Source organism: Schistocerca piceifrons, unplaced genomic scaffold (assembly GCF_021461385.2).
Source record: "Schistocerca piceifrons isolate TAMUIC-IGC-003096 unplaced genomic scaffold, iqSchPice1.1 HiC_scaffold_648, whole genome shotgun sequence".
NCBI lineage: Eukaryota > Metazoa > Arthropoda > Insecta > Orthoptera > Acrididae > Schistocerca > Schistocerca piceifrons.
The window spans coordinates 1-25,932 of NW_025728892.1; the positions used below are offsets into that span (position 1 = coordinate 1).

The 25,932-nt window shown below is 55.1% G+C and overlaps 60 non-coding genes across 60 annotated transcripts; 48 read left to right on the forward strand and 12 right to left on the reverse strand.

Annotated features, from left to right (window-relative positions):
• Nucleotides 1–467: 467 nt before the first annotated feature.
• Trnag-ucc lies at nucleotides 468–539 on the reverse strand. The gene has a single exon. It is a non-coding gene; the product is annotated as a tRNA-Gly (tRNA).
• Nucleotides 540–864: 325 nt separating this feature from the next.
• On the forward strand, nucleotides 865–935 carry Trnag-gcc. The gene has a single exon. It is a non-coding gene; the product is annotated as a tRNA-Gly (tRNA).
• Nucleotides 936–1,315: 380 nt separating this feature from the next.
• Trnam-cau lies at nucleotides 1,316–1,387 on the forward strand. The gene has a single exon. It is a non-coding gene; the product is annotated as a tRNA-Met (tRNA).
• A 305-nt stretch (nucleotides 1,388–1,692) lies between these two features.
• Trnae-uuc lies at nucleotides 1,693–1,764 on the forward strand. The gene has a single exon. It is a non-coding gene; the product is annotated as a tRNA-Glu (tRNA).
• Nucleotides 1,765–1,961: 197 nt separating this feature from the next.
• Trnai-aau lies at nucleotides 1,962–2,034 on the forward strand. The gene has a single exon. It is a non-coding gene; the product is annotated as a tRNA-Ile (tRNA).
• A 598-nt stretch (nucleotides 2,035–2,632) lies between these two features.
• Nucleotides 2,633–2,703, reverse strand: Trnag-ucc. Its single transcript has one exon. It is a non-coding gene; the product is annotated as a tRNA-Gly (tRNA).
• A 325-nt stretch (nucleotides 2,704–3,028) lies between these two features.
• On the forward strand, nucleotides 3,029–3,099 carry Trnag-gcc. Its single transcript has one exon. It is a non-coding gene; the product is annotated as a tRNA-Gly (tRNA).
• A 380-nt stretch (nucleotides 3,100–3,479) lies between these two features.
• On the forward strand, nucleotides 3,480–3,552 carry Trnam-cau. Its single transcript has one exon. It is a non-coding gene; the product is annotated as a tRNA-Met (tRNA).
• A 304-nt stretch (nucleotides 3,553–3,856) lies between these two features.
• On the forward strand, nucleotides 3,857–3,928 carry Trnae-uuc. The gene has a single exon. It is a non-coding gene; the product is annotated as a tRNA-Glu (tRNA).
• A 197-nt stretch (nucleotides 3,929–4,125) lies between these two features.
• On the forward strand, nucleotides 4,126–4,198 carry Trnai-aau. Its single transcript has one exon. It is a non-coding gene; the product is annotated as a tRNA-Ile (tRNA).
• A 598-nt stretch (nucleotides 4,199–4,796) lies between these two features.
• Trnag-ucc lies at nucleotides 4,797–4,868 on the reverse strand. The gene has a single exon. It is a non-coding gene; the product is annotated as a tRNA-Gly (tRNA).
• A 325-nt stretch (nucleotides 4,869–5,193) lies between these two features.
• On the forward strand, nucleotides 5,194–5,264 carry Trnag-gcc. Its single transcript has one exon. It is a non-coding gene; the product is annotated as a tRNA-Gly (tRNA).
• A 380-nt stretch (nucleotides 5,265–5,644) lies between these two features.
• Trnam-cau lies at nucleotides 5,645–5,717 on the forward strand. Its single transcript has one exon. It is a non-coding gene; the product is annotated as a tRNA-Met (tRNA).
• Nucleotides 5,718–6,022: 305 nt separating this feature from the next.
• Trnae-uuc lies at nucleotides 6,023–6,094 on the forward strand. The gene has a single exon. It is a non-coding gene; the product is annotated as a tRNA-Glu (tRNA).
• A 198-nt stretch (nucleotides 6,095–6,292) lies between these two features.
• Trnai-aau lies at nucleotides 6,293–6,366 on the forward strand. The gene has a single exon. It is a non-coding gene; the product is annotated as a tRNA-Ile (tRNA).
• Nucleotides 6,367–6,964: 598 nt separating this feature from the next.
• Nucleotides 6,965–7,036, reverse strand: Trnag-ucc. The gene has a single exon. It is a non-coding gene; the product is annotated as a tRNA-Gly (tRNA).
• A 325-nt stretch (nucleotides 7,037–7,361) lies between these two features.
• Trnag-gcc lies at nucleotides 7,362–7,432 on the forward strand. Its single transcript has one exon. It is a non-coding gene; the product is annotated as a tRNA-Gly (tRNA).
• Nucleotides 7,433–7,812: 380 nt separating this feature from the next.
• Nucleotides 7,813–7,885, forward strand: Trnam-cau. The gene has a single exon. It is a non-coding gene; the product is annotated as a tRNA-Met (tRNA).
• Nucleotides 7,886–8,190: 305 nt separating this feature from the next.
• On the forward strand, nucleotides 8,191–8,262 carry Trnae-uuc. Its single transcript has one exon. It is a non-coding gene; the product is annotated as a tRNA-Glu (tRNA).
• A 198-nt stretch (nucleotides 8,263–8,460) lies between these two features.
• Nucleotides 8,461–8,534, forward strand: Trnai-aau. Its single transcript has one exon. It is a non-coding gene; the product is annotated as a tRNA-Ile (tRNA).
• Nucleotides 8,535–9,132: 598 nt separating this feature from the next.
• Nucleotides 9,133–9,204, reverse strand: Trnag-ucc. The gene has a single exon. It is a non-coding gene; the product is annotated as a tRNA-Gly (tRNA).
• A 325-nt stretch (nucleotides 9,205–9,529) lies between these two features.
• Trnag-gcc lies at nucleotides 9,530–9,600 on the forward strand. The gene has a single exon. It is a non-coding gene; the product is annotated as a tRNA-Gly (tRNA).
• Nucleotides 9,601–9,980: 380 nt separating this feature from the next.
• Nucleotides 9,981–10,053, forward strand: Trnam-cau. Its single transcript has one exon. It is a non-coding gene; the product is annotated as a tRNA-Met (tRNA).
• A 305-nt stretch (nucleotides 10,054–10,358) lies between these two features.
• Trnae-uuc lies at nucleotides 10,359–10,430 on the forward strand. The gene has a single exon. It is a non-coding gene; the product is annotated as a tRNA-Glu (tRNA).
• A 198-nt stretch (nucleotides 10,431–10,628) lies between these two features.
• Nucleotides 10,629–10,702, forward strand: Trnai-aau. Its single transcript has one exon. It is a non-coding gene; the product is annotated as a tRNA-Ile (tRNA).
• Nucleotides 10,703–11,300: 598 nt separating this feature from the next.
• Nucleotides 11,301–11,372, reverse strand: Trnag-ucc. The gene has a single exon. It is a non-coding gene; the product is annotated as a tRNA-Gly (tRNA).
• Nucleotides 11,373–11,697: 325 nt separating this feature from the next.
• On the forward strand, nucleotides 11,698–11,768 carry Trnag-gcc. The gene has a single exon. It is a non-coding gene; the product is annotated as a tRNA-Gly (tRNA).
• A 380-nt stretch (nucleotides 11,769–12,148) lies between these two features.
• Trnam-cau lies at nucleotides 12,149–12,221 on the forward strand. Its single transcript has one exon. It is a non-coding gene; the product is annotated as a tRNA-Met (tRNA).
• A 305-nt stretch (nucleotides 12,222–12,526) lies between these two features.
• Nucleotides 12,527–12,598, forward strand: Trnae-uuc. The gene has a single exon. It is a non-coding gene; the product is annotated as a tRNA-Glu (tRNA).
• A 198-nt stretch (nucleotides 12,599–12,796) lies between these two features.
• Trnai-aau lies at nucleotides 12,797–12,870 on the forward strand. The gene has a single exon. It is a non-coding gene; the product is annotated as a tRNA-Ile (tRNA).
• A 598-nt stretch (nucleotides 12,871–13,468) lies between these two features.
• Nucleotides 13,469–13,540, reverse strand: Trnag-ucc. The gene has a single exon. It is a non-coding gene; the product is annotated as a tRNA-Gly (tRNA).
• Nucleotides 13,541–13,865: 325 nt separating this feature from the next.
• On the forward strand, nucleotides 13,866–13,936 carry Trnag-gcc. The gene has a single exon. It is a non-coding gene; the product is annotated as a tRNA-Gly (tRNA).
• A 380-nt stretch (nucleotides 13,937–14,316) lies between these two features.
• Trnam-cau lies at nucleotides 14,317–14,389 on the forward strand. The gene has a single exon. It is a non-coding gene; the product is annotated as a tRNA-Met (tRNA).
• Nucleotides 14,390–14,694: 305 nt separating this feature from the next.
• On the forward strand, nucleotides 14,695–14,766 carry Trnae-uuc. The gene has a single exon. It is a non-coding gene; the product is annotated as a tRNA-Glu (tRNA).
• Nucleotides 14,767–14,964: 198 nt separating this feature from the next.
• Nucleotides 14,965–15,038, forward strand: Trnai-aau. The gene has a single exon. It is a non-coding gene; the product is annotated as a tRNA-Ile (tRNA).
• Nucleotides 15,039–15,636: 598 nt separating this feature from the next.
• On the reverse strand, nucleotides 15,637–15,708 carry Trnag-ucc. The gene has a single exon. It is a non-coding gene; the product is annotated as a tRNA-Gly (tRNA).
• A 325-nt stretch (nucleotides 15,709–16,033) lies between these two features.
• Nucleotides 16,034–16,104, forward strand: Trnag-gcc. The gene has a single exon. It is a non-coding gene; the product is annotated as a tRNA-Gly (tRNA).
• A 380-nt stretch (nucleotides 16,105–16,484) lies between these two features.
• Trnam-cau lies at nucleotides 16,485–16,557 on the forward strand. Its single transcript has one exon. It is a non-coding gene; the product is annotated as a tRNA-Met (tRNA).
• A 305-nt stretch (nucleotides 16,558–16,862) lies between these two features.
• Nucleotides 16,863–16,934, forward strand: Trnae-uuc. Its single transcript has one exon. It is a non-coding gene; the product is annotated as a tRNA-Glu (tRNA).
• Nucleotides 16,935–17,132: 198 nt separating this feature from the next.
• Nucleotides 17,133–17,206, forward strand: Trnai-aau. Its single transcript has one exon. It is a non-coding gene; the product is annotated as a tRNA-Ile (tRNA).
• A 598-nt stretch (nucleotides 17,207–17,804) lies between these two features.
• Nucleotides 17,805–17,876, reverse strand: Trnag-ucc. The gene has a single exon. It is a non-coding gene; the product is annotated as a tRNA-Gly (tRNA).
• Nucleotides 17,877–18,201: 325 nt separating this feature from the next.
• On the forward strand, nucleotides 18,202–18,272 carry Trnag-gcc. The gene has a single exon. It is a non-coding gene; the product is annotated as a tRNA-Gly (tRNA).
• Nucleotides 18,273–18,652: 380 nt separating this feature from the next.
• Trnam-cau lies at nucleotides 18,653–18,725 on the forward strand. Its single transcript has one exon. It is a non-coding gene; the product is annotated as a tRNA-Met (tRNA).
• Nucleotides 18,726–19,030: 305 nt separating this feature from the next.
• Trnae-uuc lies at nucleotides 19,031–19,102 on the forward strand. Its single transcript has one exon. It is a non-coding gene; the product is annotated as a tRNA-Glu (tRNA).
• Nucleotides 19,103–19,300: 198 nt separating this feature from the next.
• On the forward strand, nucleotides 19,301–19,374 carry Trnai-aau. Its single transcript has one exon. It is a non-coding gene; the product is annotated as a tRNA-Ile (tRNA).
• A 598-nt stretch (nucleotides 19,375–19,972) lies between these two features.
• Trnag-ucc lies at nucleotides 19,973–20,044 on the reverse strand. The gene has a single exon. It is a non-coding gene; the product is annotated as a tRNA-Gly (tRNA).
• A 325-nt stretch (nucleotides 20,045–20,369) lies between these two features.
• Trnag-gcc lies at nucleotides 20,370–20,440 on the forward strand. Its single transcript has one exon. It is a non-coding gene; the product is annotated as a tRNA-Gly (tRNA).
• Nucleotides 20,441–20,820: 380 nt separating this feature from the next.
• Nucleotides 20,821–20,893, forward strand: Trnam-cau. Its single transcript has one exon. It is a non-coding gene; the product is annotated as a tRNA-Met (tRNA).
• Nucleotides 20,894–21,198: 305 nt separating this feature from the next.
• Nucleotides 21,199–21,270, forward strand: Trnae-uuc. Its single transcript has one exon. It is a non-coding gene; the product is annotated as a tRNA-Glu (tRNA).
• A 198-nt stretch (nucleotides 21,271–21,468) lies between these two features.
• Trnai-aau lies at nucleotides 21,469–21,542 on the forward strand. The gene has a single exon. It is a non-coding gene; the product is annotated as a tRNA-Ile (tRNA).
• A 598-nt stretch (nucleotides 21,543–22,140) lies between these two features.
• Trnag-ucc lies at nucleotides 22,141–22,212 on the reverse strand. Its single transcript has one exon. It is a non-coding gene; the product is annotated as a tRNA-Gly (tRNA).
• Nucleotides 22,213–22,537: 325 nt separating this feature from the next.
• Nucleotides 22,538–22,608, forward strand: Trnag-gcc. Its single transcript has one exon. It is a non-coding gene; the product is annotated as a tRNA-Gly (tRNA).
• Nucleotides 22,609–22,988: 380 nt separating this feature from the next.
• On the forward strand, nucleotides 22,989–23,061 carry Trnam-cau. Its single transcript has one exon. It is a non-coding gene; the product is annotated as a tRNA-Met (tRNA).
• Nucleotides 23,062–23,366: 305 nt separating this feature from the next.
• On the forward strand, nucleotides 23,367–23,438 carry Trnae-uuc. The gene has a single exon. It is a non-coding gene; the product is annotated as a tRNA-Glu (tRNA).
• Nucleotides 23,439–23,636: 198 nt separating this feature from the next.
• Nucleotides 23,637–23,710, forward strand: Trnai-aau. Its single transcript has one exon. It is a non-coding gene; the product is annotated as a tRNA-Ile (tRNA).
• A 598-nt stretch (nucleotides 23,711–24,308) lies between these two features.
• On the reverse strand, nucleotides 24,309–24,380 carry Trnag-ucc. The gene has a single exon. It is a non-coding gene; the product is annotated as a tRNA-Gly (tRNA).
• A 325-nt stretch (nucleotides 24,381–24,705) lies between these two features.
• Trnag-gcc lies at nucleotides 24,706–24,776 on the forward strand. The gene has a single exon. It is a non-coding gene; the product is annotated as a tRNA-Gly (tRNA).
• A 380-nt stretch (nucleotides 24,777–25,156) lies between these two features.
• On the forward strand, nucleotides 25,157–25,229 carry Trnam-cau. Its single transcript has one exon. It is a non-coding gene; the product is annotated as a tRNA-Met (tRNA).
• A 305-nt stretch (nucleotides 25,230–25,534) lies between these two features.
• Trnae-uuc lies at nucleotides 25,535–25,606 on the forward strand. The gene has a single exon. It is a non-coding gene; the product is annotated as a tRNA-Glu (tRNA).
• Nucleotides 25,607–25,804: 198 nt separating this feature from the next.
• Trnai-aau lies at nucleotides 25,805–25,878 on the forward strand. Its single transcript has one exon. It is a non-coding gene; the product is annotated as a tRNA-Ile (tRNA).
• The last annotated feature ends 54 nt before the right edge of the window (nucleotides 25,879–25,932 follow it).

Sequence of the window (25,932 nt, forward strand, 5' to 3'; positions counted from 1 at the left end):
CTCGGCAATGGCCATAATATCTTGAATACACTGGTTCTCAACCGATAAAGAGAAAATGAAAGAAAATGTCCGATTGCCGATGCGCAACCACTTTGGCCCCTGTCAGTACTTGGGCGGGTGAGCGCATGGGAACACAGGGTACTATTGGCAGTTTTACTTCCTATTTTTGTTTCTCCTTAGTTTTCGGAGCTGCAGCCCGATTCGGTCAGGGAGACGCCACCGTGAAATGAAGGGGGCGTGCTGTGTGTCCATCGCCTAGCCTCACCTCTCTTTACCTCTCTCAGTCGTTTCTCGTGCTTGTCGTTTTGATATAGGCCGATTTGAGAGCGTCAGCTCTCGCGTCAGCCGAGCAAAGTCGAGACAAGTCGAGACACACTAAGGGCTGGTATGCAGCGAGTAGGAGGCCGGAAAAACAATAATTTAAGAGCGCGTGGCAAAAGTACTCATACGCGAAATTAAAAGCCTGCTGCGGTGGCCGGGAATCGAACCCGGATCAACTGCTTGGAAGGCAACTATGCTGACCATTACACCACCACCGCACAAGCGAGCGCCCCGCCTCCGCGCTGTGTCGGCTTCCCGCCTGTCGGCAGCGGCCGAAGGTGATCGTACCTGGCAGGCGCATTTCGAGGTAGGCTAGGGGAGCACATCCAGACGCATTCGGACAGCGTATCCGCGCACATTTCGCATCCTTTGGCAAGAGTCGGCGCCGGCGAGGACCGCGTTCTGGCGGCATTTTTAAGCAGTGCAGTGCAGGATTCAGCGTCTGCAGCATCTTCTCCACAGAATGCTACGGCGCTTGACGGCAGTCCCACTTTCCCTTGAGACATCTGCTCGGGAAGCAGCGTGAAGTTGCCGCTGGCCCCAGCATCGGTGGTTCAGTGGTAGAATGCTCGCCTGCCACGCGGGCGGCCCGGGTTCGATTCCCGGCCGATGCATCATTTTGCTTTTCCCGCGATAATGCTGCCGTGTGGCTTGCGCGCTTGAGATGCACGATCCGCAAGAATATATAGCTGGATTCCCTTGAGAAGAACCGAGAACGCAGCACTCGCCGGTCCCCACTAGGACGCTCGCATGATGTTCTGCAGACTAGCGTCGGCTTGGCCTCACAAGTTGCTGTGTCCAGGTGCCTCCGAGGCACTGAGCTTTAACGACAAGGAGTGCTGCCTATCGTTGCAACAGCTGCAGCAACACCGCAATCAACTGGGCCGGCAGTGCGCGTGTAGCAACAGAACACGTTACCCAGGAAGTACAGTGTCTCTACGTCTAATATTGGGTACGGTATTTACCCAGTTTCCAGGACCAGTGGTGCACCCGTGCCTCGGTAGCGCAGTAGGCAGCGCGTAAGTCTCATAATCTTAAGGTCGTGAGTTCGATCTCACCCGGGGCATTTAATTTTCTGTGACTGATGGTGGCGCTGTTGCTAGGGCGCCAACGTAGTTCTTGTTTGTTATCCACAACTTTTCAACGCTTCAGCGGGAAAATGTTTACCTCCTGTTATTGCTACTTACAGCTTCCCTTTTCCTCTTCTCCCAGCAGAGCATGAAGCCAAAAGCATTGCTCTGCGGCGTTTGAGGTGCGCGCCTTGCCAGTCAGTCTGTGCAAAGATGCTCGCAAAGAGAGAAGGGCGCCGACGCGGCACTCGACACGAAATGCGACAAGCGACCGTACGAACGGTCGAACGAAACGGCCGCATCCGGTGTGGTCTAGTGGCTAGGATACCTGGCTTTCACCCAGGAGGCCCGGGTTCGATTCCCGGTACCGGAACGGAATTTTTTCCACACGAGTCGTGACAAGTTTGAGCTGTCCGAGCGGCCGTTTCCCGTCCTGCTCGCAATATAGCTACTGTTTCGTGACCGTCAGCAGAATATAGACTAGGAAGCAGACGCACGACGACCATAGAAATGGTGTACGGCTTCATGCCACCAGTTTCCAGCGTAGGGCTGAGCAACTGCATCTGCTGGGGCCCGTTAGCTCAGTTGGTTAGAGCGTCGTGCTAATAACGCGAAGGTCGTGGGTTCGATCCCCCACGGGCCACTACTCTTTTACTACTACGAAAAGGCAGCGCCGATTTCAGCTGGCGAGTGTGATGACCAAAAGATCATCACCCTGCGTGGAAGTTGACAGAGGATCCGAACCCGACTCGTCGGGAAGCGCTACATCATTCACTCGGCAATGGCCATAATATCTTGAATACACTGGTTCTCAACCGATAAAGAGAAAATGAAAGAAAATGTCCGATTGCCGATGCGCAACCACTTTGGCCCCTGTCAGTACTTGGGCGGGTGAGCGCATGGGAACACAGGGTACTATTGGCAGTTTTACTTCCTATTTTTGTTTCTCCTTAGTTTTCGGAGCTGCAGCCCGATTCGGTCAGGGAGACGCCACCGTGAAATGAAGGGGGCGTGCTGTGTGTCCATCGCCTAGCCTCACCTCTCTTTACCTCTCTCAGTCGTTTCTCGTGCTTGTCGTTTTGATATAGGCCGATTTGAGAGCGTCAGCTCTCGCGTCAGCCGAGCAAAGTCGAGACAAGTCGAGACACACTAAGGGCTGGTATGCAGCGAGTAGGAGGCCGGAAAAACAATAATTTAAGAGCGCGTGGCAAAAGTACTCATACGCGAAATTAAAAGCCTGCTGCGGTGGCCGGAATCGAACCCGGATCAACTGCTTGGAAGGCAACTATGCTGACCATTACACCACCACCGCACAAGCGAGCGCCCCGCCTCCGCGCTGTGTCGGCTTCCTGCCTGTCGGCAGCGGCCGAAGGTGATCGTACCTGGCAGGCGCATTTCGAGGTAGGCTAGGGGAGCACATCCAGACGCATTCGGACAGCGTATCCGCGCACATTTCGCATCCTTTGGCAAGAGTCGGCGCCGGCGAGGACCGCGTTCTGGCGGCATTTTTAAGCAGTGCAGTGCAGGATTCAGCGTCTGCAGCATCTTCTCCACAGAATGCTACGGCGCTTGACGGCAGTCCCACTTTCCCTTGAGACATCTGCTCGGGAAGCAGCGTGAAGTTGCCGCTGGCCCCAGCATCGGTGGTTCAGTGGTAGAATGCTCGCCTGCCACGCGGGCGGCCCGGGTTCGATTCCCGGCCGATGCATCATTTTGCTTTTCCCGCGATAATGCTGCCGTGTGGCTTGCGCGCTTGAGATGCACGATCCGCAAGAATATATAGCTGGATTCCCTTGAGAAGAACCGAGAACGCAGCACTCGCCGGTCCCCACTAGGACGCTCGCATGATGTTCTGCAGACTAGCGTCGGCTTGGCCTCACAAGTTGCTGTGTCCAGGTGCCTCCGAGGCACTGAGCTTTAACGACAAGGAGTGCTGCCTATCGTTGCAACAGCTGCAGCAACACCGCAATCAACTGGGCCGGCAGTGCGCGTGTAGCAACAGAACACGTTACCCAGGAAGTACAGTGTCTCTACGTCTAATATTGGGTACGGTATTTACCCAGTTTCCAGGACCAGTGGTGCACCCGTGCCTCGGTAGCGCAGTAGGCAGCGCGTAAGTCTCATAATCTTAAGGTCGTGAGTTCGATCCTCACCCGGGGCATTTAATTTTCTGTGACTGATGGTGGCGCTGTTGCTAGGGCGCCAACGTAGTTCTTGTTTGTTATCCACAACTTTTCAACGCTTCAGCGGGAAAATGTTTACCTCCTGTTATTGCTACTTACAGCTTCCCTTTTCCTCTTCTCCCAGCAGAGCATGAAGCCAAAAGCATTGCTCTGCGGCGTTTGAGGTGCGCGCCTTGCCAGTCAGTCTGTTCAAAGATGCTCGCAAAGAGAGAAGGGCGCCGACGCGGCACTCGACACGAAATGCGACAAGCGACCGTACGAACGGTCGAACGAAACGGCCGCATCGGTGTGGTCTAGTGGCTAGGATACCTGGCTTTCACCCAGGAGGCCCGGGTTCGATTCCCGGTACCGGAACGGAATTTTTTCCACACGAGTCGTGACAAGTTTGAGCTGTCCGAGCGGCCGTTTCCCGTCCTGCTCGCAATATAGCTACTGTTTCGTGACCGTCAGCAGAATATAGACTAGGGAAGCAGACGCACGACGACCATAGAAATGGTGTACGGCTTCATGCCACCAGTTTCCAGCGTAGGGCTGAGCAACTGCATCTGCTGGGCCCGTTAGCTCAGTTGGTTAGAGCGTCGTGCTAATAACGCGAAGGTCGTGGGTTCGATCCCCCCACGGCCACTGCTCTTTTACTACTACGAAAAGGCAGCGCCGATTTCAGCTGGCGAGTGTGATGACCAAAAGATCATCACCCTGCGTGGAAGTTGACAGAGGATCCGAACCCGACTCGTCGGGAAGCGCTACATCATTCACTCGGCAATGGCCATAATATCTTGAATACACTGGTTCTCAACCGATAAAGAGAAAATGAAAGAAAATGTCCGATTGCCGATGCGCAACCACTTTGGCCCCTGTCAGTACTTGGGCGGGTGAGCGCATGGGAACACAGGGTACTATTGGCAGTTTTACTTCCTATTTTTGTTTCTCCTTAGTTTTCGGAGCTGCAGCCCGATTCGGTCAGGGAGACGCCACCGTGAAATGAAGGGGGCGTGCTGTGTGTCCATCGCCTAGCCTCACCTCTCTTTACCTCTCTCAGTCGTTTCTCGTGCTTGTCGTTTTGATATAGGCCGATTTGAGAGCGTCAGCTCTCGCGTCAGCCGAGCAAAGTCGAGACAAGTCGAGACACACTAAGGGCTGGTATGCAGCGAGTAGGAGGCCGGAAAAACAATAATTTAAGAGCGCGTGGCAAAAGTACTCATACGCGAAATTAAAAGCCTGCTGCGGTGGCCGGGAATCGAACCCGGATCAACTGCTTGGAAGGCAACTATGCTGACCATTACACCACCACCGCACAAGCGAGCGCCCCGCCTCCGCGCTGTGTCGGCTTCCCGCCTGTCGGCAGCGGCCGAAGGTGATCGTACCTGGCAGGCGCATTTCGAGGTAGGCTAGGGGAGCACATCCAGACGCATTCGGACAGCGTATCCGCGCACATTTCGCATCCTTTGGCAAGAGTCGGCGCCGGCGAGGACCGCGTTCTGGCGGCATTTTTAAGCAGTGCAGTGCAGGATTCAGCGTCTGCAGCATCTTCTCCACAGAATGCTACGGCGCTTGACGGCAGTCCCACTTTCCCTTGAGACATCTGCTCGGGAAGCAGCGTGAAGTTGCCGCTGGCCCCAGCATCGGTGGTTCAGTGGTAGAATGCTCGCCTGCCACGCGGGCGGCCCGGGTTCGATTCCCGGCCGATGCATCATTTTGCTTTTCCCGCGATAATGCTGCCGTGTGGCTTGCGCGCTTGAGATGCACGATCCGCAAGAATATATAGCTGGATTCCCTTGAGAAGAACCGAGAACGCAGCACTCGCCGGTCCCCACTAGGACGCTCGCATGATGTTCTGCAGACTAGCGTCGGCTTGGCCTCACAAGTTGCTGTGTCCAGGTGCCTCCGAGGCACTGAGCTTTAACGACAAGGAGTGCTGCCTATCGTTGCAACAGCTGCAGCAACACCGCAATCAACTGGGCCGGCAGTGCGCGTGTAGCAACAGAACACGTTACCCAGGAAGTACAGTGTCTCTACGTCTAATATTGGGTACGGTATTTACCCAGTTTCCAGGACCAGTGGTGCACCCGTGCCTCGGTAGCGCAGTAGGCAGCGCGTAAGTCTCATAATCTTAAGGTCGTGAGTTCGATCCTCACCCGGGGCATTTAATTTTCTGTGACTGATGGTGGCGCTGTTGCTAGGGCGCCAACGTAGTTCTTGTTTGTTATCCACAACTTTTCAACGCTTCAGCGGGAAAATGTTTACCTCCTGTTATTGCTACTTACAGCTTCCCTTTTCCTCTTCTCCCAGCAGAGCATGAAGCCAAAAGCATTGCTCTGCGGCGTTTGAGGTGCGCGCCTTGCCAGTCAGTCTGTGCAAAGATGCTCGCAAAGAGAGAAGGGCGCCGACGCGGCACTCGACACGAAATGCGACAAGCGACCGTACGAACGGTCGAACGAAACGGCCGCATCCGGTGTGGTCTAGTGGCTAGGATACCTGGCTTTCACCCAGGAGGCCCGGGTTCGATTCCCGGTACCGGAACGGAATTTTTTCCACACGAGTCGTGACAAGTTTGAGCTGTCCGAGCGGCCGTTTCCCGTCCTGCTCGCAATATAGCTACTGTTTCGTGACCGTCAGCAGAATATAGACTAGGGAAGCAGACGCACGACGACCATAGAAATGGTGTACGGCTTCATGCCACCAGTTTCCAGCGTAGGGCTGAGCAACTGCATCTGCTGGGGCCCGTTAGCTCAGTTGGTTAGAGCGTCGTGCTAATAACGCGAAGGTCGTGGGTTCGATCCCCCCACGGGCCACTACTCTTTTACTACTACGAAAAGGCAGCGCCGATTTCAGCTGGCGAGTGTGATGACCAAAAGATCATCACCCTGCGTGGAAGTTGACAGAGGATCCGAACCCGACTCGTCGGGAAGCGCTACATCATTCACTCGGCAATGGCCATAATATCTTGAATACACTGGTTCTCAACCGATAAAGAGAAAATGAAAGAAAATGTCCGATTGCCGATGCGCAACCACTTTGGCCCCTGTCAGTACTTGGGCGGGTGAGCGCATGGGAACACAGGGTACTATTGGCAGTTTTACTTCCTATTTTTGTTTCTCCTTAGTTTTCGGAGCTGCAGCCCGATTCGGTCAGGGAGACGCCACCGTGAAATGAAGGGGGCGTGCTGTGTGTCCATCGCCTAGCCTCACCTCTCTTTACCTCTCTCAGTCGTTTCTCGTGCTTGTCGTTTTGATATAGGCCGATTTGAGAGCGTCAGCTCTCGCGTCAGCCGAGCAAAGTCGAGACAAGTCGAGACACACTAAGGGCTGGTATGCAGCGAGTAGGAGGCCGGAAAAACAATAATTTAAGAGCGCGTGGCAAAAGTACTCATACGCGAAATTAAAAGCCTGCTGCGGTGGCCGGGAATCGAACCCGGATCAACTGCTTGGAAGGCAACTATGCTGACCATTACACCACCACCGCACAAGCGAGCGCCCCGCCTCCGCGCTGTGTCGGCTTCCTGCCTGTCGGCAGCGGCCGAAGGTGATCGTACCTGGCAGGCGCATTTCGAGGTAGGCTAGGGGAGCACATCCAGACGCATTCGGACAGCGTATCCGCGCACATTTCGCATCCTTTGGCAAGAGTCGGCGCCGGCGAGGACCGCGTTCTGGCGGCATTTTTAAGCAGTGCAGTGCAGGATTCAGCGTCTGCAGCATCTTCTCCACAGAATGCTACGGCGCTTGACGGCAGTCCCACTTTCCCTTGAGACATCTGCTCGGGAAGCAGCGTGAAGTTGCCGCTGGCCCCAGCATCGGTGGTTCAGTGGTAGAATGCTCGCCTGCCACGCGGGCGGCCCGGGTTCGATTCCCGGCCGATGCATCATTTTGCTTTTCCCGCGATAATGCTGCCGTGTGGCTTGCGCGCTTGAGATGCACGATCCGCAAGAATATATAGCTGGATTCCCTTGAGAAGAACCGAGAACGCAGCACTCGCCGGTCCCCACTAGGACGCTCGCATGATGTTCTGCAGACTAGCGTCGGCTTGGCCTCACAAGTTGCTGTGTCCAGGTGCCTCCGAGGCACTGAGCTTTAACGACAAGGAGTGCTGCCTATCGTTGCAACAGCTGCAGCAACACCGCAATCAACTGGGCCGGCAGTGCGCGTGTAGCAACAGAACACGTTACCCAGGAAGTACAGTGTCTCTACGTCTAATATTGGGTACGGTATTTACCCAGTTTCCAGGACCAGTGGTGCACCCGTGCCTCGGTAGCGCAGTAGGCAGCGCGTAAGTCTCATAATCTTAAGGTCGTGAGTTCGATCCTCACCCGGGGCATTTAATTTTCTGTGACTGATGGTGGCGCTGTTGCTAGGGCGCCAACGTAGTTCTTGTTTGTTATCCACAACTTTTCAACGCTTCAGCGGGAAAATGTTTACCTCCTGTTATTGCTACTTACAGCTTCCCTTTTCCTCTTCTCCCAGCAGAGCATGAAGCCAAAAGCATTGCTCTGCGGCGTTTGAGGTGCGCGCCTTGCCAGTCAGTCTGTTCAAAGATGCTCGCAAAGAGAGAAGGGCGCCGACGCGGCACTCGACACGAAATGCGACAAGCGACCGTACGAACGGTCGAACGAAACGGCCGCATCCGGTGTGGTCTAGTGGCTAGGATACCTGGCTTTCACCCAGGAGGCCCGGGTTCGATTCCCGGTACCGGAACGGAATTTTTTCCACACGAGTCGTGACAAGTTTGAGCTGTCCGAGCGGCCGTTTCCCGTCCTGCTCGCAATATAGCTACTGTTTCGTGACCGTCAGCAGAATATAGACTAGGGAAGCAGACGCACGACGACCATAGAAATGGTGTACGGCTTCATGCCACCAGTTTCCAGCGTAGGGCTGAGCAACTGCATCTGCTGGGGCCCGTTAGCTCAGTTGGTTAGAGCGTCGTGCTAATAACGCGAAGGTCGTGGGTTCGATCCCCCCACGGGCCACTGCTCTTTTACTACTACGAAAAGGCAGCGCCGATTTCAGCTGGCGAGTGTGATGACCAAAAGATCATCACCCTGCGTGGAAGTTGACAGAGGATCCGAACCCGACTCGTCGGGAAGCGCTACATCATTCACTCGGCAATGGCCATAATATCTTGAATACACTGGTTCTCAACCGATAAAGAGAAAATGAAAGAAAATGTCCGATTGCCGATGCGCAACCACTTTGGCCCCTGTCAGTACTTGGGCGGGTGAGCGCATGGGAACACAGGGTACTATTGGCAGTTTTACTTCCTATTTTTGTTTCTCCTTAGTTTTCGGAGCTGCAGCCCGATTCGGTCAGGGAGACGCCACCGTGAAATGAAGGGGGCGTGCTGTGTGTCCATCGCCTAGCCTCACCTCTCTTTACCTCTCTCAGTCGTTTCTCGTGCTTGTCGTTTTGATATAGGCCGATTTGAGAGCGTCAGCTCTCGCGTCAGCCGAGCAAAGTCGAGACAAGTCGAGACACACTAAGGGCTGGTATGCAGCGAGTAGGAGGCCGGAAAAACAATAATTTAAGAGCGCGTGGCAAAAGTACTCATACGCGAAATTAAAAGCCTGCTGCGGTGGCCGGGAATCGAACCCGGATCAACTGCTTGGAAGGCAACTATGCTGACCATTACACCACCACCGCACAAGCGAGCGCCCCGCCTCCGCGCTGTGTCGGCTTCCCGCCTGTCGGCAGCGGCCGAAGGTGATCGTACCTGGCAGGCGCATTTCGAGGTAGGCTAGGGGAGCACATCCAGACGCATTCGGACAGCGTATCCGCGCACATTTCGCATCCTTTGGCAAGAGTCGGCGCCGGCGAGGACCGCGTTCTGGCGGCATTTTTAAGCAGTGCAGTGCAGGATTCAGCGTCTGCAGCATCTTCTCCACAGAATGCTACGGCGCTTGACGGCAGTCCCACTTTCCCTTGAGACATCTGCTCGGGAAGCAGCGTGAAGTTGCCGCTGGCCCCAGCATCGGTGGTTCAGTGGTAGAATGCTCGCCTGCCACGCGGGCGGCCCGGGTTCGATTCCCGGCCGATGCATCATTTTGCTTTTCCCGCGATAATGCTGCCGTGTGGCTTGCGCGCTTGAGATGCACGATCCGCAAGAATATATAGCTGGATTCCCTTGAGAAGAACCGAGAACGCAGCACTCGCCGGTCCCCACTAGGACGCTCGCATGATGTTCTGCAGACTAGCGTCGGCTTGGCCTCACAAGTTGCTGTGTCCAGGTGCCTCCGAGGCACTGAGCTTTAACGACAAGGAGTGCTGCCTATCGTTGCAACAGCTGCAGCAACACCGCAATCAACTGGGCCGGCAGTGCGCGTGTAGCAACAGAACACGTTACCCAGGAAGTACAGTGTCTCTACGTCTAATATTGGGTACGGTATTTACCCAGTTTCCAGGACCAGTGGTGCACCCGTGCCTCGGTAGCGCAGTAGGCAGCGCGTAAGTCTCATAATCTTAAGGTCGTGAGTTCGATCCTCACCCGGGGCATTTAATTTTCTGTGACTGATGGTGGCGCTGTTGCTAGGGCGCCAACGTAGTTCTTGTTTGTTATCCACAACTTTTCAACGCTTCAGCGGGAAAATGTTTACCTCCTGTTATTGCTACTTACAGCTTCCCTTTTCCTCTTCTCCCAGCAGAGCATGAAGCCAAAAGCATTGCTCTGCGGCGTTTGAGGTGCGCGCCTTGCCAGTCAGTCTGTGCAAAGATGCTCGCAAAGAGAGAAGGGCGCCGACGCGGCACTCGACACGAAATGCGACAAGCGACCGTACGAACGGTCGAACGAAACGGCCGCATCCGGTGTGGTCTAGTGGCTAGGATACCTGGCTTTCACCCAGGAGGCCCGGGTTCGATTCCCGGTACCGGAACGGAATTTTTTCCACACGAGTCGTGACAAGTTTGAGCTGTCCGAGCGGCCGTTTCCCGTCCTGCTCGCAATATAGCTACTGTTTCGTGACCGTCAGCAGAATATAGACTAGGGAAGCAGACGCACGACGACCATAGAAATGGTGTACGGCTTCATGCCACCAGTTTCCAGCGTAGGGCTGAGCAACTGCATCTGCTGGGGCCCGTTAGCTCAGTTGGTTAGAGCGTCGTGCTAATAACGCGAAGGTCGTGGGTTCGATCCCCCCACGGGCCACTGCTCTTTTACTACTACGAAAAGGCAGCGCCGATTTCAGCTGGCGAGTGTGATGACCAAAAGATCATCACCCTGCGTGGAAGTTGACAGAGGATCCGAACCCGACTCGTCGGGAAGCGCTACATCATTCACTCGGCAATGGCCATAATATCTTGAATACACTGGTTCTCAACCGATAAAGAGAAAATGAAAGAAAATGTCCGATTGCCGATGCGCAACCACTTTGGCCCCTGTCAGTACTTGGGCGGGTGAGCGCATGGGAACACAGGGTACTATTGGCAGTTTTACTTCCTATTTTTGTTTCTCCTTAGTTTTCGGAGCTGCAGCCCGATTCGGTCAGGGAGACGCCACCGTGAAATGAAGGGGGCGTGCTGTGTGTCCATCGCCTAGCCTCACCTCTCTTTACCTCTCTCAGTCGTTTCTCGTGCTTGTCGTTTTGATATAGGCCGATTTGAGAGCGTCAGCTCTCGCGTCAGCCGAGCAAAGTCGAGACAAGTCGAGACACACTAAGGGCTGGTATGCAGCGAGTAGGAGGCCGGAAAAACAATAATTTAAGAGCGCGTGGCAAAAGTACTCATACGCGAAATTAAAAGCCTGCTGCGGTGGCCGGGAATCGAACCCGGATCAACTGCTTGGAAGGCAACTATGCTGACCATTACACCACCACCGCACAAGCGAGCGCCCCGCCTCCGCGCTGTGTCGGCTTCCCGCCTGTCGGCAGCGGCCGAAGGTGATCGTACCTGGCAGGCGCATTTCGAGGTAGGCTAGGGGAGCACATCCAGACGCATTCGGACAGCGTATCCGCGCACATTTCGCATCCTTTGGCAAGAGTCGGCGCCGGCGAGGACCGCGTTCTGGCGGCATTTTTAAGCAGTGCAGTGCAGGATTCAGCGTCTGCAGCATCTTCTCCACAGAATGCTACGGCGCTTGACGGCAGTCCCACTTTCCCTTGAGACATCTGCTCGGGAAGCAGCGTGAAGTTGCCGCTGGCCCCAGCATCGGTGGTTCAGTGGTAGAATGCTCGCCTGCCACGCGGGCGGCCCGGGTTCGATTCCCGGCCGATGCATCATTTTGCTTTTCCCGCGATAATGCTGCCGTGTGGCTTGCGCGCTTGAGATGCACGATCCGCAAGAATATATAGCTGGATTCCCTTGAGAAGAACCGAGAACGCAGCACTCGCCGGTCCCCACTAGGACGCTCGCATGATGTTCTGCAGACTAGCGTCGGCTTGGCCTCACAAGTTGCTGTGTCCAGGTGCCTCCGAGGCACTGAGCTTTAACGACAAGGAGTGCTGCCTATCGTTGCAACAGCTGCAGCAACACCGCAATCAACTGGGCCGGCAGTGCGCGTGTAGCAACAGAACACGTTACCCAGGAAGTACAGTGTCTCTACGTCTAATATTGGGTACGGTATTTACCCAGTTTCCAGGACCAGTGGTGCACCCGTGCCTCGGTAGCGCAGTAGGCAGCGCGTAAGTCTCATAATCTTAAGGTCGTGAGTTCGATCCTCACCCGGGGCATTTAATTTTCTGTGACTGATGGTGGCGCTGTTGCTAGGGCGCCAACGTAGTTCTTGTTTGTTATCCACAACTTTTCAACGCTTCAGCGGGAAAATGTTTACCTCCTGTTATTGCTACTTACAGCTTCCCTTTTCCTCTTCTCCCAGCAGAGCATGAAGCCAAAAGCATTGCTCTGCGGCGTTTGAGGTGCGCGCCTTGCCAGTCAGTCTGTGCAAAGATGCTCGCAAAGAGAGAAGGGCGCCGACGCGGCACTCGACACGAAATGCGACAAGCGACCGTACGAACGGTCGAACGAAACGGCCGCATCCGGTGTGGTCTAGTGGCTAGGATACCTGGCTTTCACCCAGGAGGCCCGGGTTCGATTCCCGGTACCGGAACGGAATTTTTTCCACACGAGTCGTGACAAGTTTGAGCTGTCCGAGCGGCCGTTTCCCGTCCTGCTCGCAATATAGCTACTGTTTCGTGACCGTCAGCAGAATATAGACTAGGGAAGCAGACGCACGACGACCATAGAAATGGTGTACGGCTTCATGCCACCAGTTTCCAGCGTAGGGCTGAGCAACTGCATCTGCTGGGGCCCGTTAGCTCAGTTGGTTAGAGCGTCGTGCTAATAACGCGAAGGTCGTGGGTTCGATCCCCCCACGGGCCACTGCTCTTTTACTACTACGAAAAGGCAGCGCCGATTTCAGCTGGCGAGTGTGATGACCAAAAGATCATCACCCTGCGTGGAAGTTGACAGAGGATCCGAACCCGACTCGTCGGGAAGCGCTACATCATTCACTCGGCAATGGCCATAATATCTTGAATACACTGGTTCTCAACCGATAAAGAGAAAATGAAAGAAAATGTCCGATTGCCGATGCGCAACCACTTTGGCCCCTGTCAGTACTTGGGCGGGTGAGCGCATGGGAACACAGGGTACTATTGGCAGTTTTACTTCCTATTTTTGTTTCTCCTTAGTTTTCGGAGCTGCAGCCCGATTCGGTCAGGGAGACGCCACCGTGAAATGAAGGGGGCGTGCTGTGTGTCCATCGCCTAGCCTCACCTCTCTTTACCTCTCTCAGTCGTTTCTCGTGCTTGTCGTTTTGATATAGGCCGATTTGAGAGCGTCAGCTCTCGCGTCAGCCGAGCAAAGTCGAGACAAGTCGAGACACACTAAGGGCTGGTATGCAGCGAGTAGGAGGCCGGAAAAACAATAATTTAAGAGCGCGTGGCAAAAGTACTCATACGCGAAATTAAAAGCCTGCTGCGGTGGCCGGGAATCGAACCCGGATCAACTGCTTGGAAGGCAACTATGCTGACCATTACACCACCACCGCACAAGCGAGCGCCCCGCCTCCGCGCTGTGTCGGCTTCCTGCCTGTCGGCAGCGGCCGAAGGTGATCGTACCTGGCAGGCGCATTTCGAGGTAGGCTAGGGGAGCACATCCAGACGCATTCGGACAGCGTATCCGCGCACATTTCGCATCCTTTGGCAAGAGTCGGCGCCGGCGAGGACCGCGTTCTGGCGGCATTTTTAAGCAGTGCAGTGCAGGATTCAGCGTCTGCAGCATCTTCTCCACAGAATGCTACGGCGCTTGACGGCAGTCCCACTTTCCCTTGAGACATCTGCTCGGGAAGCAGCGTGAAGTTGCCGCTGGCCCCAGCATCGGTGGTTCAGTGGTAGAATGCTCGCCTGCCACGCGGGCGGCCCGGGTTCGATTCCCGGCCGATGCATCATTTTGCTTTTCCCGCGATAATGCTGCCGTGTGGCTTGCGCGCTTGAGATGCACGATCCGCAAGAATATATAGCTGGATTCCCTTGAGAAGAACCGAGAACGCAGCACTCGCCGGTCCCCACTAGGACGCTCGCATGATGTTCTGCAGACTAGCGTCGGCTTGGCCTCACAAGTTGCTGTGTCCAGGTGCCTCCGAGGCACTGAGCTTTAACGACAAGGAGTGCTGCCTATCGTTGCAACAGCTGCAGCAACACCGCAATCAACTGGGCCGGCAGTGCGCGTGTAGCAACAGAACACGTTACCCAGGAAGTACAGTGTCTCTACGTCTAATATTGGGTACGGTATTTACCCAGTTTCCAGGACCAGTGGTGCACCCGTGCCTCGGTAGCGCAGTAGGCAGCGCGTAAGTCTCATAATCTTAAGGTCGTGAGTTCGATCCTCACCCGGGGCATTTAATTTTCTGTGACTGATGGTGGCGCTGTTGCTAGGGCGCCAACGTAGTTCTTGTTTGTTATCCACAACTTTTCAACGCTTCAGCGGGAAAATGTTTACCTCCTGTTATTGCTACTTACAGCTTCCCTTTTCCTCTTCTCCCAGCAGAGCATGAAGCCAAAAGCATTGCTCTGCGGCGTTTGAGGTGCGCGCCTTGCCAGTCAGTCTGTGCAAAGATGCTCGCAAAGAGAGAAGGGCGCCGACGCGGCACTCGACACGAAATGCGACAAGCGACCGTACGAACGGTCGAACGAAACGGCCGCATCCGGTGTGGTCTAGTGGCTAGGATACCTGGCTTTCACCCAGGAGGCCCGGGTTCGATTCCCGGTACCGGAACGGAATTTTTTCCACACGAGTCGTGACAAGTTTGAGCTGTCCGAGCGGCCGTTTCCCGTCCTGCTCGCAATATAGCTACTGTTTCGTGACCGTCAGCAGAATATAGACTAGGGAAGCAGACGCACGACGACCATAGAAATGGTGTACGGCTTCATGCCACCAGTTTCCAGCGTAGGGCTGAGCAACTGCATCTGCTGGGGCCCGTTAGCTCAGTTGGTTAGAGCGTCGTGCTAATAACGCGAAGGTCGTGGGTTCGATCCCCCCACGGGCCACTGCTCTTTTACTACTACGAAAAGGCAGCGCCGATTTCAGCTGGCGAGTGTGATGACCAAAAGATCATCACCCTGCGTGGAAGTTGACAGAGGATCCGAACCCGACTCGTCGGGAAGCGCTACATCATTCACTCGGCAATGGCCATAATATCTTGAATACACTGGTTCTCAACCGATAAAGAGAAAATGAAAGAAAATGTCCGATTGCCGATGCGCAACCACTTTGGCCCCTGTCAGTACTTGGGCGGGTGAGCGCATGGGAACACAGGGTACTATTGGCAGTTTTACTTCCTATTTTTGTTTCTCCTTAGTTTTCGGAGCTGCAGCCCGATTCGGTCAGGGAGACGCCACCGTGAAATGAAGGGGGCGTGCTGTGTGTCCATCGCCTAGCCTCACCTCTCTTTACCTCTCTCAGTCGTTTCTCGTGCTTGTCGTTTTGATATAGGCCGATTTGAGAGCGTCAGCTCTCGCGTCAGCCGAGCAAAGTCGAGACAAGTCGAGACACACTAAGGGCTGGTATGCAGCGAGTAGGAGGCCGGAAAAACAATAATTTAAGAGCGCGTGGCAAAAGTACTCATACGCGAAATTAAAAGCCTGCTGCGGTGGCCGGGAATCGAACCCGGATCAACTGCTTGGAAGGCAACTATGCTGACCATTACACCACCACCGCACAAGCGAGCGCCCCGCCTCCGCGCTGTGTCGGCTTCCTGCCTGTCGGCAGCGGCCGAAGGTGATCGTACCTGGCAGGCGCATTTCGAGGTAGGCTAGGGGAGCACATCCAGACGCATTCGGACAGCGTATCCGCGCACATTTCGCATCCTTTGGCAAGAGTCGGCGCCGGCGAGGACCGCGTTCTGGCGGCATTTTTAAGCAGTGCAGTGCAGGATTCAGCGTCTGCAGCATCTTCTCCACAGAATGCTACGGCGCTTGACGGCAGTCCCACTTTCCCTTGAGACATCTGCTCGGGAAGCAGCGTGAAGTTGCCGCTGGCCCCAGCATCGGTGGTTCAGTGGTAGAATGCTCGCCTGCCACGCGGGCGGCCCGGGTTCGATTCCCGGCCGATGCATCATTTTGCTTTTCCCGCGATAATGCTGCCGTGTGGCTTGCGCGCTTGAGATGCACGATCCGCAAGAATATATAGCTGGATTCCCTTGAGAAGAACCGAGAACGCAGCACTCGCCGGTCCCCACTAGGACGCTCGCATGATGTTCTGCAGACTAGCGTCGGCTTGGCCTCACAAGTTGCTGTGTCCAGGTGCCTCCGAGGCACTGAGCTTTAACGACAAGGAGTGCTGCCTATCGTTGCAACAGCTGCAGCAACACCGCAATCAACTGGGCCGGCAGTGCGCGTGTAGCAACAGAACACGTTACCCAGGAAGTACAGTGTCTCTACGTCTAATATTGGGTACGGTATTTACCCAGTTTCCAGGACCAGTGGTGCACCCGTGCCTCGGTAGCGCAGTAGGCAGCGCGTAAGTCTCATAATCTTAAGGTCGTGAGTTCGATCCTCACCCGGGGCATTTAATTTTCTGTGACTGATGGTGGCGCTGTTGCTAGGGCGCCAACGTAGTTCTTGTTTGTTATCCACAACTTTTCAACGCTTCAGCGGGAAAATGTTTACCTCCTGTTATTGCTACTTACAGCTTCCCTTTTCCTCTTCTCCCAGCAGAGCATGAAGCCAAAAGCATTGCTCTGCGGCGTTTGAGGTGCGCGCCTTGCCAGTCAGTCTGTGCAAAGATGCTCGCAAAGAGAGAAGGGCGCCGACGCGGCACTCGACACGAAATGCGACAAGCGACCGTACGAACGGTCGAACGAAACGGCCGCATCCGGTGTGGTCTAGTGGCTAGGATACCTGGCTTTCACCCAGGAGGCCCGGGTTCGATTCCCGGTACCGGAACGGAATTTTTTCCACACGAGTCGTGACAAGTTTGAGCTGTCCGAGCGGCCGTTTCCCGTCCTGCTCGCAATATAGCTACTGTTTCGTGACCGTCAGCAGAATATAGACTAGGGAAGCAGACGCACGACGACCATAGAAATGGTGTACGGCTTCATGCCACCAGTTTCCAGCGTAGGGCTGAGCAACTGCATCTGCTGGGGCCCGTTAGCTCAGTTGGTTAGAGCGTCGTGCTAATAACGCGAAGGTCGTGGGTTCGATCCCCCCACGGGCCACTGCTCTTTTACTACTACGAAAAGGCAGCGCCGATTTCAGCTGGCGAGTGTGATGACCAAAAGATCATCACCCTGCGTGGAAGTTGACAGAGGATCCGAACCCGACTCGTCGGGAAGCGCTACATCATTCACTCGGCAATGGCCATAATATCTTGAATACACTGGTTCTCAACCGATAAAGAGAAAATGAAAGAAAATGTCCGATTGCCGATGCGCAACCACTTTGGCCCCTGTCAGTACTTGGGCGGGTGAGCGCATGGGAACACAGGGTACTATTGGCAGTTTTACTTCCTATTTTTGTTTCTCCTTAGTTTTCGGAGCTGCAGCCCGATTCGGTCAGGGAGACGCCACCGTGAAATGAAGGGGGCGTGCTGTGTGTCCATCGCCTAGCCTCACCTCTCTTTACCTCTCTCAGTCGTTTCTCGTGCTTGTCGTTTTGATATAGGCCGATTTGAGAGCGTCAGCTCTCGCGTCAGCCGAGCAAAGTCGAGACAAGTCGAGACACACTAAGGGCTGGTATGCAGCGAGTAGGAGGCCGGAAAAACAATAATTTAAGAGCGCGTGGCAAAAGTACTCATACGCGAAATTAAAAGCCTGCTGCGGTGGCCGGGAATCGAACCCGGATCAACTGCTTGGAAGGCAACTATGCTGACCATTACACCACCACCGCACAAGCGAGCGCCCCGCCTCCGCGCTGTGTCGGCTTCCTGCCTGTCGGCAGCGGCCGAAGGTGATCGTACCTGGCAGGCGCATTTCGAGGTAGGCTAGGGGAGCACATCCAGACGCATTCGGACAGCGTATCCGCGCACATTTCGCATCCTTTGGCAAGAGTCGGCGCCGGCGAGGACCGCGTTCTGGCGGCATTTTTAAGCAGTGCAGTGCAGGATTCAGCGTCTGCAGCATCTTCTCCACAGAATGCTACGGCGCTTGACGGCAGTCCCACTTTCCCTTGAGACATCTGCTCGGGAAGCAGCGTGAAGTTGCCGCTGGCCCCAGCATCGGTGGTTCAGTGGTAGAATGCTCGCCTGCCACGCGGGCGGCCCGGGTTCGATTCCCGGCCGATGCATCATTTTGCTTTTCCCGCGATAATGCTGCCGTGTGGCTTGCGCGCTTGAGATGCACGATCCGCAAGAATATATAGCTGGATTCCCTTGAGAAGAACCGAGAACGCAGCACTCGCCGGTCCCCACTAGGACGCTCGCATGATGTTCTGCAGACTAGCGTCGGCTTGGCCTCACAAGTTGCTGTGTCCAGGTGCCTCCGAGGCACTGAGCTTTAACGACAAGGAGTGCTGCCTATCGTTGCAACAGCTGCAGCAACACCGCAATCAACTGGGCCGGCAGTGCGCGTGTAGCAACAGAACACGTTACCCAGGAAGTACAGTGTCTCTACGTCTAATATTGGGTACGGTATTTACCCAGTTTCCAGGACCAGTGGTGCACCCGTGCCTCGGTAGCGCAGTAGGCAGCGCGTAAGTCTCATAATCTTAAGGTCGTGAGTTCGATCCTCACCCGGGGCATTTAATTTTCTGTGACTGATGGTGGCGCTGTTGCTAGGGCGCCAACGTAGTTCTTGTTTGTTATCCACAACTTTTCAACGCTTCAGCGGGAAAATGTTTACCTCCTGTTATTGCTACTTACAGCTTCCCTTTTCCTCTTCTCCCAGCAGAGCATGAAGCCAAAAGCATTGCTCTGCGGCGTTTGAGGTGCGCGCCTTGCCAGTCAGTCTGTTCAAAGATGCTCGCAAAGAGAGAAGGGCGCCGACGCGGCACTCGACACGAAATGCGACAAGCGACCGTACGAACGGTCGAACGAAACGGCCGCATCCGGTGTGGTCTAGTGGCTAGGATACCTGGCTTTCACCCAGGAGGCCCGGGTTCGATTCCCGGTACCGGAACGGAATTTTTTCCACACGAGTCGTGACAAGTTTGAGCTGTCCGAGCGGCCGTTTCCCGTCCTGCTCGCAATATAGCTACTGTTTCGTGACCGTCAGCAGAATATAGACTAGGGAAGCAGACGCACGACGACCATAGAAATGGTGTACGGCTTCATGCCACCAGTTTCCAGCGTAGGGCTGAGCAACTGCATCTGCTGGGGCCCGTTAGCTCAGTTGGTTAGAGCGTCGTGCTAATAACGCGAAGGTCGTGGGTTCGATCCCCCCACGGGCCACTGCTCTTTTACTACTACGAAAAGGCAGCGCCGATTTCAGCTGGCGAGTGTGATGACCAAAAGATCATCACCCTGCGTGGAAGTTGACAGAGGATCCGAACCCGACTCGTCGGGAAGCGCTACATCATTCACTCGGCAATGGCCATAATATCTTGAATACACTGGTTCTCAACCGATAAAGAGAAAATGAAAGAAAATGTCCGATTGCCGATGCGCAACCACTTTGGCCCCTGTCAGTACTTGGGCGGGTGAGCGCATGGGAACACAGGGTACTATTGGCAGTTTTACTTCCTATTTTTGTTTCTCCTTAGTTTTCGGAGCTGCAGCCCGATTCGGTCAGGGAGACGCCACCGTGAAATGAAGGGGGCGTGCTGTGTGTCCATCGCCTAGCCTCACCTCTCTTTACCTCTCTCAGTCGTTTCTCGTGCTTGTCGTTTTGATATAGGCCGATTTGAGAGCGTCAGCTCTCGCGTCAGCCGAGCAAAGTCGAGACAAGTCGAGACACACTAAGGGCTGGTATGCAGCGAGTAGGAGGCCGGAAAAACAATAATTTAAGAGCGCGTGGCAAAAGTACTCATACGCGAAATTAAAAGCCTGCTGCGGTGGCCGGGAATCGAACCCGGATCAACTGCTTGGAAGGCAACTATGCTGACCATTACACCACCACCGCACAAGCGAGCGCCCCGCCTCCGCGCTGTGTCGGCTTCCCGCCTGTCGGCAGCGGCCGAAGGTGATCGTACCTGGCAGGCGCATTTCGAGGTAGGCTAGGGGAGCACATCCAGACGCATTCGGACAGCGTATCCGCGCACATTTCGCATCCTTTGGCAAGAGTCGGCGCCGGCGAGGACCGCGTTCTGGCGGCATTTTTAAGCAGTGCAGTGCAGGATTCAGCGTCTGCAGCATCTTCTCCACAGAATGCTACGGCGCTTGACGGCAGTCCCACTTTCCCTTGAGACATCTGCTCGGGAAGCAGCGTGAAGTTGCCGCTGGCCCCAGCATCGGTGGTTCAGTGGTAGAATGCTCGCCTGCCACGCGGGCGGCCCGGGTTCGATTCCCGGCCGATGCATCATTTTGCTTTTCCCGCGATAATGCTGCCGTGTGGCTTGCGCGCTTGAGATGCACGATCCGCAAGAATATATAGCTGGATTCCCTTGAGAAGAACCGAGAACGCAGCACTCGCCGGTCCCCACTAGGACGCTCGCATGATGTTCTGCAGACTAGCGTCGGCTTGGCCTCACAAGTTGCTGTGTCCAGGTGCCTCCGAGGCACTGAGCTTTAACGACAAGGAGTGCTGCCTATCGTTGCAACAGCTGCAGCAACACCGCAATCAACTGGGCCGGCAGTGCGCGTGTAGCAACAGAACACGTTACCCAGGAAGTACAGTGTCTCTACGTCTAATATTGGGTACGGTATTTACCCAGTTTCCAGGACCAGTGGTGCACCCGTGCCTCGGTAGCGCAGTAGGCAGCGCGTAAGTCTCATAATCTTAAGGTCGTGAGTTCGATCCTCACCCGGGGCATTTAATTTTCTGTGACTGATGGTGGCGCTGTTGCTAGGGCGCCAACGTAGTTCTTGTTTGTTATCCACAACTTTTCAACGCTTCAGCGGGAAAATGTTTACCTCCTGTTATTGCTACTTACAGCTTCCCTTTTCCTCTTCTCCCAGCAGAGCATGAAGCCAAAAGCATTGCTCTGCGGCGTTTGAGGTGCGCGCCTTGCCAGTCAGTCTGTGCAAAGATGCTCGCAAAGAGAGAAGGGCGCCGACGCGGCACTCGACACGAAATGCGACAAGCGACCGTACGAACGGTCGAACGAAACGGCCGCATCCGGTGTGGTCTAGTGGCTAGGATACCTGGCTTTCACCCAGGAGGCCCGGGTTCGATTCCCGGTACCGGAACGGAATTTTTTCCACACGAGTCGTGACAAGTTTGAGCTGTCCGAGCGGCCGTTTCCCGTCCTGCTCGCAATATAGCTACTGTTTCGTGACCGTCAGCAGAATATAGACTAGGGAAGCAGACGCACGACGACCATAGAAATGGTGTACGGCTTCATGCCACCAGTTTCCAGCGTAGGGCTGAGCAACTGCATCTGCTGGGGCCCGTTAGCTCAGTTGGTTAGAGCGTCGTGCTAATAACGCGAAGGTCGTGGGTTCGATCCCCCCACGGGCCACTGCTCTTTTACTACTACGAAAAGGCAGCGCCGATTTCAGCTGGCGAGTGTGATGACCAAAAGATCATCACCCTGCGTGGAAGTTGACAGAGGATCCGAACCCGACTCGTCGGGAAGCGCTACATCATTCACTCGGCAATGGCCATAATATCTTGAATACACTGGTTCTCAACCGATAAAGAGAAAATGAAAGAAAATGTCCGATTGCCGATGCGCAACCACTTTGGCCCCTGTCAGTACTTGGGCGGGTGAGCGCATGGGAACACAGGGTACTATTGGCAGTTTTACTTCCTATTTTTGTTTCTCCTTAGTTTTCGGAGCTGCAGCCCGATTCGGTCAGGGAGACGCCACCGTGAAATGAAGGGGGCGTGCTGTGTGTCCATCGCCTAGCCTCACCTCTCTTTACCTCTCTCAGTCGTTTCTCGTGCTTGTCGTTTTGATATAGGCCGATTTGAGAGCGTCAGCTCTCGCGTCAGCCGAGCAAAGTCGAGACAAGTCGAGACACACTAAGGGCTGGTATGCAGCGAGTAGGAGGCCGGAAAAACAATAATTTAAGAGCGCGTGGCAAAAGTACTCATACGCGAAATTAAAAGCCTGCTGCGGTGGCCGGGAATCGAACCCGGATCAACTGCTTGGAAGGCAACTATGCTGACCATTACACCACCACCGCACAAGCGAGCGCCCCGCCTCCGCGCTGTGTCGGCTTCCCGCCTGTCGGCAGCGGCCGAAGGTGATCGTACCTGGCAGGCGCATTTCGAGGTAGGCTAGGGGAGCACATCCAGACGCATTCGGACAGCGTATCCGCGCACATTTCGCATCCTTTGGCAAGAGTCGGCGCCGGCGAGGACCGCGTTCTGGCGGCATTTTTAAGCAGTGCAGTGCAGGATTCAGCGTCTGCAGCATCTTCTCCACAGAATGCTACGGCGCTTGACGGCAGTCCCACTTTCCCTTGAGACATCTGCTCGGGAAGCAGCGTGAAGTTGCCGCTGGCCCCAGCATCGGTGGTTCAGTGGTAGAATGCTCGCCTGCCACGCGGGCGGCCCGGGTTCGATTCCCGGCCGATGCATCATTTTGCTTTTCCCGCGATAATGCTGCCGTGTGGCTTGCGCGCTTGAGATGCACGATCCGCAAGAATATATAGCTGGATTCCCTTGAGAAGAACCGAGAACGCAGCACTCGCCGGTCCCCACTAGGACGCTCGCATGATGTTCTGCAGACTAGCGTCGGCTTGGCCTCACAAGTTGCTGTGTCCAGGTGCCTCCGAGGCACTGAGCTTTAACGACAAGGAGTGCTGCCTATCGTTGCAACAGCTGCAGCAACACCGCAATCAACTGGGCCGGCAGTGCGCGTGTAGCAACAGAACACGTTACCCAGGAAGTACAGTGTCTCTACGTCTAATATTGGGTACGGTATTTACCCAGTTTCCAGGACCAGTGGTGCACCCGTGCCTCGGTAGCGCAGTAGGCAGCGCGTAAGTCTCATAATCTTAAGGTCGTGAGTTCGATCCTCACCCGGGGCATTTAATTTTCTGTGACTGATGGTGGCGCTGTTGCTAGGGCGCCAACGTAGTTCTTGTTTGTTATCCACAACTTTTCAACGCTTCAGCGGGAAAATGTTTACCTCCTGTTATTGCTACTTACAGCTTCCCTTTTCCTCTTCTCCCAGCAGAGCATGAAGCCAAAAGCATTGCTCTGCGGCGTTTGAGGTGCGCGCCTTGCCAGTCAGTCTGTGCAAAGATGCTCGCAAAGAGAGAAGGGCGCCGACGCGGCACTCGACACGAAATGCGACAAGCGACCGTACGAACGGTCGAACGAAACGGCCGCATCCGGTGTGGTCTAGTGGCTAGGATACCTGGCTTTCACCCAGGAGGCCCGGGTTCGATTCCCGGTACCGGAACGGAATTTTTTCCACACGAGTCGTGACAAGTTTGAGCTGTCCGAGCGGCCGTTTCCCGTCCTGCTCGCAATATAGCTACTGTTTCGTGACCGTCAGCAGAATATAGACTAGGGAAGCAGACGCACGACGACCATAGAAATGGTGTACGGCTTCATGCCACCAGTTTCCAGCGTAGGGCTGAGCAACTGCATCTGCTGGGGCCCGTTAGCTCAGTTGGTTAGAGCGTCGTGCTAATAACGCGAAGGTCGTGGGTTCGATCCCCCCACGGGCCACTGCTCTTTTACTACTACGAAAAGGCAGCGCCGATTTCAGCTGGCGAGTGTGATGACCAAAAGATCATCACCCTGCGTGGAAGTTGACAGAGGATCCGAACCCGACTCGTCGGGAAGCGCTACATCATTCACTCGGCAATGGCCATAATATCTTGAATACACTGGTTCTCAACCGATAAAGAGAAAATGAAAGAAAATGTCCGATTGCCGATGCGCAACCACTTTGGCCCCTGTCAGTACTTGGGCGGGTGAGCGCATGGGAACACAGGGTACTATTGGCAGTTTTACTTCCTATTTTTGTTTCTCCTTAGTTTTCGGAGCTGCAGCCCGATTCGGTCAGGGAGACGCCACCGTGAAATGAAGGGGGCGTGCTGTGTGTCCATCGCCTAGCCTCACCTCTCTTTACCTCTCTCAGTCGTTTCTCGTGCTTGTCGTTTTGATATAGGCCGATTTGAGAGCGTCAGCTCTCGCGTCAGCCGAGCAAAGTCGAGACAAGTCGAGACACACTAAGGACTGGTATGCAGCGAGTAGGAGGCCGGAAAAACAATAATTTAAGAGCGCGTGGCAAAAGTACTCATACGCGAAATTAAAAGCCTGCTGCGGTGGCCGGGAATCGAACCCGGATCAACTGCTTGGAAGGCAACTATGCTGACCATTACACCACCACCGCACAAGCGAGCGCCCCGCCTCCGCGCTGTGTCGGCTTCCCGCCTGTCGGCAGCGGCCGAAGGTGATCGTACCTGGCAGGCGCATTTCGAGGTAGGCTAGGGGAGCACATCCAGACGCATTCGGACAGCGTATCCGCGCACATTTCGCATCCTTTGGCAAGAGTCGGCGCCGGCGAGGACCGCGTTCTGGCGGCATTTTTAAGCAGTGCAGTGCAGGATTCAGCGTCTGCAGCATCTTCTCCACAGAATGCTACGGCGCTTGACGGCAGTCCCACTTTCCCTTGAGACATCTGCTCGGGAAGCAGCGTGAAGTTGCCGCTGGCCCCAGCATCGGTGGTTCAGTGGTAGAATGCTCGCCTGCCACGCGGGCGGCCCGGGTTCGATTCCCGGCCGATGCATCATTTTGCTTTTCCCGCGATAATGCTGCCGTGTGGCTTGCGCGCTTGAGATGCACGATCCGCAAGAATATATAGCTGGATTCCCTTGAGAAGAACCGAGAACGCAGCACTCGCCGGTCCCCACTAGGACGCTCGCATGATGTTCTGCAGACTAGCGTCGGCTTGGCCTCACAAGTTGCTGTGTCCAGGTGCCTCCGAGGCACTGAGCTTTAACGACAAGGAGTGCTGCCTATCGTTGCAACAGCTGCAGCAACACCGCAATCAACTGGGCCGGCAGTGCGCGTGTAGCAACAGAACACGTTACCCAGGAAGTACAGTGTCTCTACGTCTAATATTGGGTACGGTATTTACCCAGTTTCCAGGACCAGTGGTGCACCCGTGCCTCGGTAGCGCAGTAGGCAGCGCGTAAGTCTCATAATCTTAAGGTCGTGAGTTCGATCCTCACCCGGGGCATTTAATTTTCTGTGACTGATGGTGGCGCTGTTGCTAGGGCGCCAACGTAGTTCTTGTTTGTTATCCACAACTTTTCAACGCTTCAGCGGGAAAATGTTTACCTCCTGTTATTGCTACTTACAGCTTCCCTTTTCCTCTTCTCCCAGCAGAGCATGAAGCCAAAAGCATTGCTCTGCGGCGTTTGAGGTGCGCGCCTTGCCAGTCAGTCTGTGCAAAGATGCTCGCAAAGAGAGAAGGGCGCCGACGCGGCACTCGACACGAAATGCGACAAGCGACCGTACGAACGGTCGAACGAAACGGCCGCATCCGGTGTGGTCTAGTGGCTAGGATACCTGGCTTTCACCCAGGAGGCCCGGGTTCGATTCCCGGTACCGGAACGGAATTTTTTCCACACGAGTCGTGACAAGTTTGAGCTGTCCGAGCGGCCGTTTCCCGTCCTGCTCGCAATATAGCTACTGTTTCGTGACCGTCAGCAGAATATAGACTAGGGAAGCAGACGCACGACGACCATAGAAATGGTGTACGGCTTCATGCCACCAGTTTCCAGCGTAGGGCTGAGCAACTGCATCTGCTGGGGCCCGTTAGCTCAGTTGGTTAGAGCGTCGTGCTAATAACGCGAAGGTCGTGGGTTCGATCCCCCCACGGGCCACTGCTCTTTTACTACTACGAAAAGGCAGCGCCGATTTCAGCTGGCGAGTGTGAT